General features: G+C 37.9%; 1 protein-coding gene across 3 annotated transcripts in view; it reads right to left on the minus strand.

Annotated features, from left to right (window-relative positions):
- USP15 (ubiquitin specific peptidase 15) overlaps window positions 1-13,724 on the minus strand; it is a 108,995-nt gene that overhangs the window by 70,195 nt on the left and 25,076 nt on the right. The window lies entirely within an intron of this gene.

Raw genomic sequence — 13,724 nt, forward strand, 5'->3', positions numbered from 1 at the left:
GAAAACCTTTTAAAATGTTAAGTTTTATACAATTTCAGCTAGCAATAGCTGTCTCACTCTGTATGTTAAAACAAATATTTTAAAATTACTGCTGCCAAATTATTTAGCTACGCGCTATACCTGATATGTTAGTTTACCATCCTTAGATGACTTTGATCTTTAAACGCACACTTAGTAATTCTACGCAACAAATGAAAATAAAAAAAGCTGCTTAAACATGCAAGCAATAAAGCAGAAAGATAGAAAATATGTGTACATTAGGGTCACCTTTTTAATAAGTATATTTCCTTTTGCTCTTCTAAAGGTTAACTGTAGGGTTTCAGTCATGAATACTGTTGCTGAAAATAGTAATCAGCCTGATATGTGATACATTAGACAAATATGGCAAAAGGGAGGCTCCAAATGACTCTTGCACTCACACGCTTAGCATCACTTTAGTAAGGGATTTAAAAATTTCTCTTTCACTTGTAGGGAAACAGTTTTAGCTCAAAAACTTCAAATGTAGTTTATCTAGCACTTAATGTCCAACCCAACATAACTTTTATGATACTTTGTCATACATATTCTCCTACTGCATTTATTTCTTATTTTATTGGAGTGACATTGGTTAACAAAATTATACAGGTTTCAGGTGCACAATTCTACAGCACATCATCTATACACTGCATTGTGTGTTCACCACACCAACTCAGGTCCCCGTCCATCCCCATGTATGTCCTCTATACCCTCCTCCAGCCTCTAAACCCACTATCACCTCACTGTAGTCCTCCTATTGCATTTCTAAAACAGGTTAACAGCCTATGCCTCTCCTTCTATTAATTAACTTAATTCATTTTACAAACCAATATGTATATTGTCTAACTGTTAAGTTAGACAATGTTTTATCTCTTTATGCTTATTTTGAGGTTTTGAATGTAGCAAAAGATACCACATCATTTTATTTTATAAGATTGTTTGTAGCAATATTTAAGTAGAAAAACTAGGAATTAAATATCACTATCAATAAAAAATTTGTTTTAGGACTCAATATCAGAAAAGAATCCTAAAATATATTAAGGTAGCTACTAATCATTGATAAGTTGCTATAAAAACTACAGGCCTCATTTGTATGGGGGAGAAAATGGAATGACCAACAGATCAGGTAATGGAATAAGGAAACAGGATAAAATAATAAAAAATATGAACATTCCTCATGATTTACATGGAGGTATATATATTTTAAATAATCATAGTTCTTTTTTAAAAGACAATTAATTTTAATAACACTAACAGATATTTTTCTGAAAAAAACCCCTGGTGATTTAACTGTTAGAAAGTTATTATAAACAGTGAAAAAAATACCATCTAGATAATTTCAAAATCCACACTTCATTGGGATTCAGAATTTTTCTCATTTTTTTCTTCTCTCTGACAATATCATACATTACTAAAACGCTCAATATCACTACTTGGAATACTACGAATATATTTATAAGATATTATAGTACTGCTAAAAGTAGTGTATTAAAAAGCTATTCTTGTTTGGGATGATGAAAAATTTTGGAAATAGTGGTGATGGTTACACAACATCCTGATTGTAATTACTGCCACTGACTTTTGCACTTAAAATGGCAAGTTTTAGGTTTTACATACTTTATAATAAAAAAAAAACTTAAAGGAAACAAAAAAAAGCTGTTCTTTTAAAAAAATATTTCTGTCTTCCAACTATTTCTGATTTAAAAGAACCATACTATATGAATGATTATAGCACTTCAGCACAGAAAATTAATTATCATATTTATTCGTGTTATGATCATATGTAAATTATTTGTTTATATAACATAGCTTTTATTTTTATTTATATAAAGTTTCCTACATTCATTAAAAATGTCTGCACTGAAAATAATCATTTAAAATGGTGGCTATGAAGACTAACAGAAAGAAGCAGGCTTACAAAAACAGGTTGTAAAGTTATATTTATCTATTATTATAACCATTAAAACATACATTTGAAATTCAAGCCTGGAAGGTTACTATTCAAAAATAATAGTAATGTTTCAGAATTAGAGGTGACAATTAAAATGGTTTGTTTTCTAAATAAATTATCCTATATAATAAAAGGCTAATATGCAAATTGACTGAAGGGTGGAATGACCGGTTGCTATGATGTGCACTGACCACCAGGGGGCATAAGCTCAATGTAGGAGCTGACCCATGGTGCTCAGTGCGCTCCCACAAGGGGAGTGCTGCTCAGCTATAAGCCCTGAGCCAGGCTCATGGCTGGCGAATGCAGCAGCGGTGGCGGGAGCCTCTCCCACCTCCAAGGCAGCACTACGGATGCCTGACTGCCAGCTTAAGCCGTCAGTTGGACATCCCCAGAGGGCTCCCAGACTGCAAAAGGGTGCAGGTCAGGCTGAGGGAGCCCCCTCCCCCGACTGCACAAATTTCATGCACCGGACCTCTAGTGTTGTTATAAATAAGGAGCAAGCACAAGGTATAATCTGGCTCCTTGTCCAAAATATAAGACTTATGATGGCTATATAAAAGTATGTCTGCCCTGGCCAGGTGCTCAGTTGTTGGAGTATCATCCCATACACTAAAAGTTTGCAGGTTCCATCCCCAGTAGCAGTGAGTACATGAGGCAACTGATTAATGTTTTTCTTTCACATCAATGTTTCTTTCTCCTCCTCCTTCCCTCCCCCATGTTTCCTCTCTCTTTAAAATCAATCAAAACATCTTTGGGTGAGGATTAAAAACTACATATTTCCATATTTCCAATAATTCAAGGCCACATAAAAGGTAAAGCCTCTTTACTGAGTTAGTGAGGGAAATACAAGTTTATGCTGAATTAAATAATTATAAATTCCATTTGTTCATCTTGCTGTGAATATTAGAAAACATTTTGTATAAAGTCATGAAATATATTTAATAAACTTAATGTATGAAACTTTACAGAAACTTTATTTCATTCCAAATAATGCCTTCTTACCCCCTCTGGAAACAGAAAGTAATTTCTAAAGAAATCCGTTACTCAACAACAATTTGGTAACACTAGGCCTAATGGACACATTTACTATTTTTGAGGAGTGAGCTACCTTCATTTTTGTAGCATTTACTAATAAGCACCTATACTTAGTGCTAGGTGTTACAGGTGAATTAGACTTAGGCTCTGGAGTCAAAGTGAGAATACCTAGTGGTAAAGACAGACAAGTAGAAAAGTATAACACAAAGATGAAATCATACTAGTAGTTGTTAATACTAACAAATCCTACATGTTATTTTCTATCTACAAATATTTAAGGATGCGTCTTTTCAAAAATGTAACACCATTATCACAACTAAAATAATTTAAATGAATCCCTTAATACCAATTATCTAGTCAATGTTCAAATTGTCTCAAAATTTCTTATTTTTAATACATTGTTTGAATCAGAGCCCAAATAAAATTGACATATTACAATTAATAAAGTCTCTTCAATATATTTTAACTGAAACATTGTCTATTTTTTCATTTTTGCAATATTTATTGACTACTTCATAAATGTTGAGATGTATCCTAAATAAGATGCAAATAATATTTAACTACCCCCTTTCTTGTGATGTTAGTAAGCATAAATTAACCAGTGCCTAGATTGAGGTGGGAAAACTATGACCTACAAGCTAAATCTGACTCACCATCTATTTTTAACATTTTACTGGAACACAGCCATACTCATTCATTTATGTATCATCTATGGCTGCTTTTGCACCCAAAACAGCAGAGATGAGTAGGTTCCACAGAGACCATTTTGGCTCGCAAAGCTAAAAATATTTACTATCTAGCCCTTTACAGAAAATGGTGACTCCTATGGCCATTAATTCATTAGTCTTTAAAAAATTTGCTCAGTAATTTTTGTATTTTTCAGTAGAAAATCAGTTTTTGTTGGTTTATTCCTAAGAAGTCTGATGCTATAAGCATTATTTTAAAATTCAACTTTATTTGCTACTGATATGTAATTGACTTTTATATATTGACCTTATATCCAGCTATCTTGCTAAACTTAATTATTAATTCTAATTGTTTATCAGTATAATTTTTTTGAAATTTTCAACATATAAAATCTTACGTTTTTATTTTTTATGTTTTAACCTTTATTCTTTCAGTTCTTTTCCTTTGATCACAAAACTGGCTAAAACCTCTAATATAGTTATCCTTGTCTTGTCCCTGATCTGAGAAAGCTTTGAATATTTTACCAATAGGTATATTTGCATAGCTTCTGCTCCTAGCTTTCTATTTCTATGAGTTAAAAAAAAAATCATACATGAATATTGAGTTTTATCAAATGCTTTTTCTGTACCTATTGAGATTATTTTTCTTCTTTATTCAGCTGATACCAAAATTGTGATTTTCAAAGTTAAATCAAAATTGCATTTAAAAATCCAGCTTATCCATTTTTATTTGCCCTTTTTACTTATTGCTGGATTTGCTTTGCTAATAGTGTTTAGAAATTATCTATGTACACGAGTAAGACTAGCCTGTAATTATTTTTTTATAATGCCCTTCAAGGTTTTGTGTCAAATTTATGCTAGCCACAAAATAAGTTAGGAAGTATGCCTTCTATTTTTGGAAAAGTTTGAATTAGATTGGTATACTCCTTCCTTAAATATTTGATAGAATATACTGATAAAACCTTCTGGACCTGCATTTTACTTTGTGGGAAGGTTTTCATTTAATGATTCTATTTCTTTAATCACAAAGTGCAATTTGGACTTTTTATTTCTCACTGTTTCAACATTAAGTTGTATTTTTGTAAAAATTTTTCCATTTCAGCTAAATTTTCAAGTTATTGCATAAAGCTGTTCAGAAACATAATCTTTTTAAAAAGTCTTTAGGCTCTGCTATGATGTTCCCTTTTCATTCCTAGAAAGGTTATTTTTGCCTATTCTCTTTTTATTCTTAACCAGTCTTGCCAGGACTCATCTTTATTTTACTGGCCTAAGTTTATTGTTTTTGCAATGAGTAAACTTTGTTCATTTAGTGTTTTTTTCCCCCTTTTTTATTAATGTCTACTATACATTATTATTTCTTGATTAGGCTTAATATCCTTTTCTTCTCTTAACTTCTTGAGACAACAGATTTTCAGTATTTCTTCTTTCCAATATATGCATTTAACTATAAAATTCCTTCTAAGGATGGCTTTAGTCACCCTTTTATGTTGTATTATTTTATTATTCAGTTGAAAATATTAGACAGTTTTAGAATACAAAATAAATTTGTCTTTTGCACTAAGTGGTATGCATGTCATTAGGTGGTTAATCACGTCGTTCAAATCTGCTTCCAAGCTCACTCATGTGATTGTTGGCAGGCCTCAGTTCCTCTACAGCTGTTGACAGAGACTTCAGTTCCTCATCATGTGAGTCTCTGTGGGCTGCCTGCATGGCATGCTGTTTCACTCAGAGTGACTGATCCAAGAGAAAGAGAGCACCCCAAGTTAAACCTACCCGTATATTTGTAAACCAACTCTGAATTGACATACTACCACTTCTGCCATATTTTAACAGTCACATAAACCAACCATGATCCAATGTGGGAGGTTACACACCCATGTGAATACCCTGTGGTGGTGATCACTGGGAAGCATCTTTGAGGCTGGCTACCACAGTCCATTCTTTAGCCCCCAATATGTCATAGTCTCTCCCTGCAAGATGCAAAATACACCCAACCCCTGCAAAGGCTCCCACTAGTCTCATTCCATTATAACATCAACTCAAAGTTCAGAAACCTGTCATCTATATCTAATCCAGGTATAGATGAGGATCCTTGGATATAGCTCCTTAAGCATCTTGAGTATAGTTCCCCTTGATCTATAGGCCTGTGAACAAAGTTGTAAGTCATCTGTCCCACATACACCCAGAATAAAATAATGGGGCATGCAGAAGGTAATATTTTAGATATTCCTGTAAAAAAAGGGGGGAAAGAGGAGGTACAAAGGAGTCAATGGCCCATAGAAATTCTGAAATCCACCTAGGCAAATACTGGACAATCTTTGATTAGGACTCACTTCTGCCTTTTCCTGAAAATGACTCTTCATACCATTTGGTTCTGTTTTCTGAGTCATGCTTTTTTTTGTGAAAGTTAGCATGTGTTTACTGTTGAGTAAACTCTTTGTCTGATTCCTGCTTGTCTGGGAAGTAAAGGCCTTTCGTTTTATACTGTCTTTTCAGTTCAAGATGGCAGTGGTTCTTGAAAACACTGTAGGTCTCAAGTGGATTTCACTGGAGTTCATTCCATTAGACAAGTCACACACACAAATGTCCCCTAGGTAAGTCCTCTCTACCTTGGGTTTAAGCTGAGGGGCAATGACCTTCAGCTTCTCTTAAGCCTTATTTTTCTTAGAAGCCCAAATGTTGAAAGGAGGTATGACGTATATTCCAAAATTTGTTTTCCTGCCAATCAAGCAACCCAATTTATTCAATAAATAAAAATACAAGGTGAGAGAAGAGGTGGGAAACTATAGATTAAAACAGACTTAAAAGATATATATTTACCAATACTTAGTACCTTTATTATTAGCAATTTTTTTCAAATTAAATGTATTGGGGTGACATGGCTAATAACACTATGTTAAGTTTCAAGTGAACAATTCTTTATTATATAATTGGTATACTGCATTGTGTGCTTATCACTCATAGTCTAGTCTCCCTCTGTCACTATATATTTCACCTCCTTTACCCTCTTCATCCTTCCTCTCTGGTAACCTCATATTGTTGTATGTGTCTATAAGTTTGTTTTGTTCATTTGTTGCTTTCTTTTTTTAAAACAAGTAATAAAGATTTGTTCAAGGGTCTTAAGAGTTTACAAACTGGGAAAACAGCTAGGCAAAAACCCAGAAGTGTTCTAAAAAAGTTGAGAGTTCTTATAGTAAAAAAGTACACTCTAAAGAAATATTAGACTTGCAGTCTTAGCCCTAAGATTGGTCCAAGCTGGTTATCAGTCAGATGACAGGTAGTTTCAGCGGTCACCAACCAGTGGTCCGCGGATCACTGGTGGTCTGTGAGGTCCGAAAGACTTTTGTGTGAACAGAGCTGTGAGGTACCATCATTAACTTTTCTGAGGGCTTAACAATGAATTTTATAATCACATCCTAGGCTTCAACTTCAGATCATACTTTATTGAGAGTGCCCTAAGTTTAATCTTTGCTCAAACATTTAAGTTTTAGCACTGTCATCTGGAGAGTCTAGAAATCTTCAAAACTAGGAAGTCTTGCCTCCTTTTTATGTAACACTAGTGGCCCGGTGCATGAAATTCGTGCGGGGGGGGGGGGGGGGGGGGAGTGTCCCTCAGCCTGGCCTGCACCCTCTCCAATCTGGGACCTCTCGGGGGATGTCAGACTGCCGGTTTAGGCCCGATCCCACAGGAGTGAGGAAACCAGCAGTCTGACATCCTTCTTGCAATCCAGAACTGCTGACTCCTAACCACTCACCTGCCTGACTGTCAGATCACCCCTAACCACTCAGCCTGCCGGCCTGATCGTTCCCAACTGCCCTCCCTGCCAGCCTGCTTGCCCCCAGCTGCCCTTCCCTCCTGGCCTGATCACCCCTAACTGCCTTTGCCTTGGCCCCACCACCATGGCTTTGTCCAGAAGGACATCCAGAAGGTCTCCTGGTCTAATTAGCATATTACCCTTTTATTAGTATAGAGGCCTGGTGCATGGGTGGGGGCCGGTTGGTCTGCCCTGAAGGGGGTCCCAGATCAGGGTGGGGGTCCCCTTGGGGGGAGGGGCTTGCCTGGGGTGGTTTGCAGGCTGGCCACGCCCCCATCGGGGTTAGGGTTCCCACTGAGGGGTGTGGCTGGCCTGGGCAAGGGGATGATGGTCGTTTGCAGGCTGGCCACACCCCCATCGGGGTGGGGGTTTCTGATGGGGGCATAGCCAGCCTGGGTGAGGGGCTGGGGGCCATTTTCAGGCTGGCCACACCCCCATTGGGGTGACGGTCCCTGCTGGGGGAGGGGTGGGCCGAAGCAAGGGGCTGAGGGCCGTTTGCAGGCTGGCCATACCACCATCAGGGTGAGGGGCCCTGCGGGGGCTGTGGCCAGCCTGGGAGAGGGGCTGAGGGCTATTTGCAGACTGCCACGACCCCATTGGGGTGAGGGTCCCCGCTGGGGGTGTGGCTGGCCTGGGCGAGGGGCTGAGGGCCGTTTGGGGGTGGTATGCAGGCCGGCCAAGCCCCCGGCTTTTGTCTGGAAGGACATCCAGAAGGTCTCCCGGTCTAATTAGCATATTACTCTTTTATTAGTATAGATTCCTTTCTTTACTTCTCTTTCTCTTCTCACATCTGACTATATATAGTCCTTTCAACATTTTGGCTTATTGTTCAGATCATTATATATATATATATTATATATATATATTTTAACCTTTCAATTTACTGCAATTGATGTATTGCTAACCTTTCCAGCACCTTACAACAAAGACCACTTTCTTCAAGGTTTCCTCACTTTCTTTTAGGTCCTCACTGGCAGCCTACTCAATTTCTAAAATCCTACTACCAATTTATTCAAGGCTCTTTAGACTTTCATTAATACTCTTTTTTTTTTTAAATATATTTTATTGATTTTTTACAGAGAGGAAGGGAGAGAGATAGAGAGTTAGAAACATCGATGAGAGAGAAACATCGATCAGCTGCCTCCTGCACATCTCCTACTGGGGATGTGCCCGCAACCCAGATACATGCCCTTGACCGGAATCGAACCTGGGACCTTTCAGTCCGAAGGCCGACGCTCTATCCACTGAGCCAAACCGGTTTCGGCACTCTTTTTTTTTTTAAAAAAATATATTTTATTGATTTTTTACAGAGAGGAAGGGAGAGAGATAGATAGTTAGAAACATCGACCAGCTGCCTCCTGCACATCTCCCACGGGGGATGTGCCCGCAACCCAGGTACACGCCCCCGACCGGAATCGAACCCGGGACCCTTCAGTCCGCAGGCCGACGCTCTATCCACTGAGCCAAACCGGTTTTGGCCATTAATACTCTTAAAAGACCTTACAGCTTTTACCCACTGCCCAGTTCCAAAAACACCATCACATTCCACGTTTTTTTTAGGCAGCACACTCCTGAAGATATCAAAGTCAGTATTAGCTATCTACTGCTGCATAATAAATTACCCCCAAACTTAGCAGCTTCACAAAGTTTCTTGGGTTAAGAATCTGGAGCAGCTTAGCTGGGTTGTTCTGGCTTGGGGTTTACATGAGATTGTTGTCAAGCTGTATGAGGGCTGGGGCTTCAACTATTTGGAAGCTCAAATGAGACTGGAGAATTCACTTCCAAGCTTATTCATGATTGTTGTTAGGCCTCTGTTCCTCTCTTGTCCAGTGATCTCAGTTTCTTACTGTATGAGGCCCTCCAAAGGCTGTCTGAGTATGCAGTTGAATTTCCCAGGCTAAGAAATGAGAGAGCACAAGGGCATGAACACCCAGGATGTAAGCCAAGGTGTCTTTTATAACCTAAGCTTCTCTTTTTAAATAAGGTATGACTGACATAAAAGACTGTTTCAAGTGTACAACATAATGATTCGATATTTGTATATATTGCAAAATGAGTGCCACAATAAGTCTAGTTAACATCCGTCACCATGCATAGTTACAAAATTTTTTCTTGTGATGAGAACTTTTAAGATCTCTCTCAGCAGCTTTCAAATAGGCAATACCATGTTAATAAGTATAATCCCCACACATTATATCCCCATGACTTATTTTGTAACTGGAAGTTTGTTCCTTTTTACTCATTCACCTAATTTTGAAAGTGGCATGTACTATACATTATATTCTCATGACTTAATTTTATAACTGGAAATTTGTTCCCTTTTACCCCCTTCACCTAATCTTGAAAGTGGCATGTCATGACATCCTACATAATAAAAGGGTAATATGCAAATCAACTGAACAGCAGAATGACCAGTCACTCTGACGAGCACTGACCACCAGGGGGCAAATGTTCAATGCAGGAGCTGCCCCCTGGTGGTCAGTGCGCTACCACAGGGGAGCGCTGCTCAGCCACAAGCCCTGAGCTGGGCTCATGGCTGGCAAGCGCAACGGCAGTGATGGTAGCCTTTCCCACCTCCGTGGCAGCGCTAAGGATGTCCTACTGCCAGCTTGGAATGGCAGCACTAAGGATGTCCTAAGCCCAGCAGTTGGAAAGGACATCCCTCGAGGGCTCCTGGACTGCGAGAGGTTGCAGGCTGGGCTGAGGGACCCCCTTTCCCCCAGTGCACGAATGTTGTGAACCAGCTTCTAGTCTACTATATGTTACTAGCTACCCAGACTAATACAATACGAAGACTTTGGTACAGTATGGATGGGGACTACCCAAGGATGTGGGTATGAGGAGGAGGAGATCATTGGGGGTCATCTTGGAGGGTACTATCTTAATTTATGTTAATATTGTTATGTACTTAAAATTTAATACATATTTCCATCCCTGTAAGAAACTGTTGCTATTTTAAACAGTGTGTCTTAAGATTTATCCACAATATTTACTTTCGTCAGTCTACATTTTTTTCTGTGTCTCCAAGTTTCCATATGGAGTAATTTTCCTTCCATTCTGCAGACTGTTTTGCATTTCCTTTAATTCAGATCTTCTGGTAAAATTCTATCAACTTATTTATCTAAAAATAGCTTTTTCTGAAAGATCTTTTCTATGGTCATAGAATTCTAGGGTAGCAGTTATTTTTTCTCAGCACATTAAAAGTATTTTCTTCCATTTTCTTTTGAGAAATCATTTCTTTGTTATATCCTTACTTTGAAGGTATCATATCTGTTTTTTCTGGCTACAATAAGGAATATCTTTTTACCTTTGCTTTTCAACAGATTTACCGAGTATGGTTTTGTTTATGTATTTTTTTCAGCTTGGGATTCACAAAATTTCTTGAGTCTGTAGCATGATACCTTTCATTGGTTTTAGGAAATTCTCAGCTATTATTACCTCCAGAATTACTTTCACCCCATTCTTTATTCTCTTTTTAAGAGTTAATGTATATGTATGGTAAACTTATTCACTGTATTCCATGTGTCCCTTTGCTTTTTTATTTTCCATTCTTTAATATGTATATTATACACATACTATCATTTACTTTACAAATTCTGTCTTTTTCTTTTTTTAATCTAGTATTTTATCTAAATATTAAGTCCTTAATTCTTAATTTTTTCATATTATTCAGTTTTAGAATTTAATTTGGTTCTTAACAGTTCTGTCCTTTTTTTCAACTCTGTCTTTTATATTTTTTAAACATAATATGCACAATATTTTAAAGTTTATGTCTGATAACTCCATTATCTGGATTCCTCATGGGTCTGTTTAAGGAGGCCCATGGGCACGAAAATTTCATACACCTGTGGGGGGGGAGGAGGGGGAGGGAGGAGGGTGTCCCTCAGCCCAGCCTGCACCCTATCCAATCTGGGACTCCTTGGGTGATCTCTGACAGCCGGTTTAGTGATCGGGCCTAAACCAGCAGTTGGACATCCCTCTCACAATCCGGGACTGCTGGCTCCCAACTGCTCACCTGCCAGCCTGACCACCCCCTAACCACTCCCCTGCCAGCTGATCAACACCTAACTGCTCTCCTGCTGGCCCGATTGCCCCCAACTGCCCTGCCTTGCTGGCTTGGTCCCTCCTCAACTGCCCTCCCCTGATGGCCTGATCGCCCACAACTGCCCTTCCCTGCCGGCCATCTTGTGGTGGCCATCTAGTTGACCACATGAGGGCAGCCATCTTGTGCGAGGGCGTGACGGTCAATTTGCTTATTACCTCTTTATTATATAGGATAGTTTCTCTTGGATTTCCTGCTCAATTGTCTGGCTGTTTTGTTGTTTTTAATTGAATGTCTAGAAATAAAACATTTTAGAGATAATCTGTGGTCCAGGAAGATGATTAACTTGTTTCTGGATAACAGCAAGGGGTATTACCAACCCTAGATTTCAATCAGAGACTAGTAAAAGTCAAAGTTGGGCTTCAGACCCTAAAAGAGCAGTCAATTCCTCAACTGAGATCCACTAGCATCAGAGTCATATGGGACATAGCATAATTGGAAATTTCCAGACTTACTGATTTAATTTTGGAGGAAGACACATTTTAATAAAAACTCCAGGTAATTTTATGCATACTAAAGTTTAAAAATTACTTTATAAATAAATTCCAACTACCTTAATAAAAAAATAAATGTATGATCTCCTAGCAGACTTGTTAAGCTTGTTTTCTTTCTACCTGTGTAAAGTTTCAGTGATTTTCTGTTTTACTTTGTTTATCACACACCAATTTCAAAAAACTCCAACAAAACCTCTTTGAAAAAGTAATGACATGAAGTTGTTGGATGATCCATTTACCATTAATAATAACATTTTGTCTGTATAATATGCCACATTTATTAAGGAAGAAACGTGTACCATAAAGGTTAAAGTAATACTACAGTTTAAACACATTTGAAAATATTTCAGACACAGATTTTCCTTTACACCAGAAATAAAGTTCTTCTTCAGGGCAGTTTTATAGCTAGTCTATCCTTAAAATACTCAATTCTCCAGCAATATAAGTAACATGATAGACCTTTTTATACATATAAGGCTAACATTCCTAACAGAGAAGAATCCTAATTTTGAAATGACTATAAGAAAAAGCTGTGTGAAATTAAGGAACTTGTTGCTTATCATCAACAAGTCAACAAACAACAAATGCTGGTGAAAAAAAAGGAACCCTCATGCACTGCTGGTGGGAATGCTGACTGGTGTAGCCACTGTGGAAAACAGTATGGAGTTTCCTCAAAAAATTAAAAATGAAACTCCCATTTGACCCAGTAATCCCACTTCTAGGAATATATCCTAAGAAATCAGAAACACCATTCAGAAAGGATATATATGCACCCCTATGTTCATAGCAGCACAATTTACAACACCTAAGATTTAGAAACAGCCTAAGTGCCCATCAGCAGATGAGTGAATTAAAAAACTGTGATACATCTACACAATGGAATACTATGCTGCTGTAAAAAAGCAAGAACTCTTACCATTCGCAACAACATGGATGGACTTGGAGAGCATTATGCTAAGCGAAATAAGCCAGTCGGAGAAAGATAAATATCACATGATCTCACTCATTTGCGGAATATAATGAACAAAAATAAATAGATCCAGAGACAGAGAAGCATCAAACAGAGCATCAAACCTCAGAGGGAAGGCAAGGAAGGATTGGGGGGGAGGTGACAAGAGATCAACCAAAAAACTTGTATGTATGCATATAAGCATAACCAATGGACACAGACAGTAGGGGAGTGAGGGCATGTGCTGGGGGATGGGAGTGGCTGGGGAGAGGTCAATGGCGAAAGAAGGAGACATATGTAATACTTTAAACAAGAAAACATTTAAATTAAAAAAAATTTCTTGATTGGAATGGACTCTAAAGACATGCCACTCTCGATTTTTGGGCTGGATAAGCCATTAGTGGTGGTGGTCTGTCTGTCTGTTTTTATTTTCTCTCTCTGTATAGTTAAGAAGCTTTTTTGAATGGTTCCTAGAAATCAGAGTCTTCATTCAGATGGAACTTGCCAGAAAGCTCCGAAGTACAATGATCCTTATCCATATGATCTAATGTTTTGGGCCTTTGAATTTGTTTGGGATGAAATTGGTTCAGTCAGAAATGTAAAATGTGATGAAAATGTAAAAAAATGATTTTGCTTATTCGTAAAAAATTCTACGCATATACTAAAAACAACTGAAT

Source organism: Myotis lucifugus, unplaced genomic scaffold (assembly GCF_000147115.1).
Source record: "Myotis lucifugus unplaced genomic scaffold, Myoluc2.0 scaffold_323, whole genome shotgun sequence".
Classification (NCBI taxonomy): domain Eukaryota; kingdom Metazoa; phylum Chordata; class Mammalia; order Chiroptera; family Vespertilionidae; genus Myotis; species Myotis lucifugus.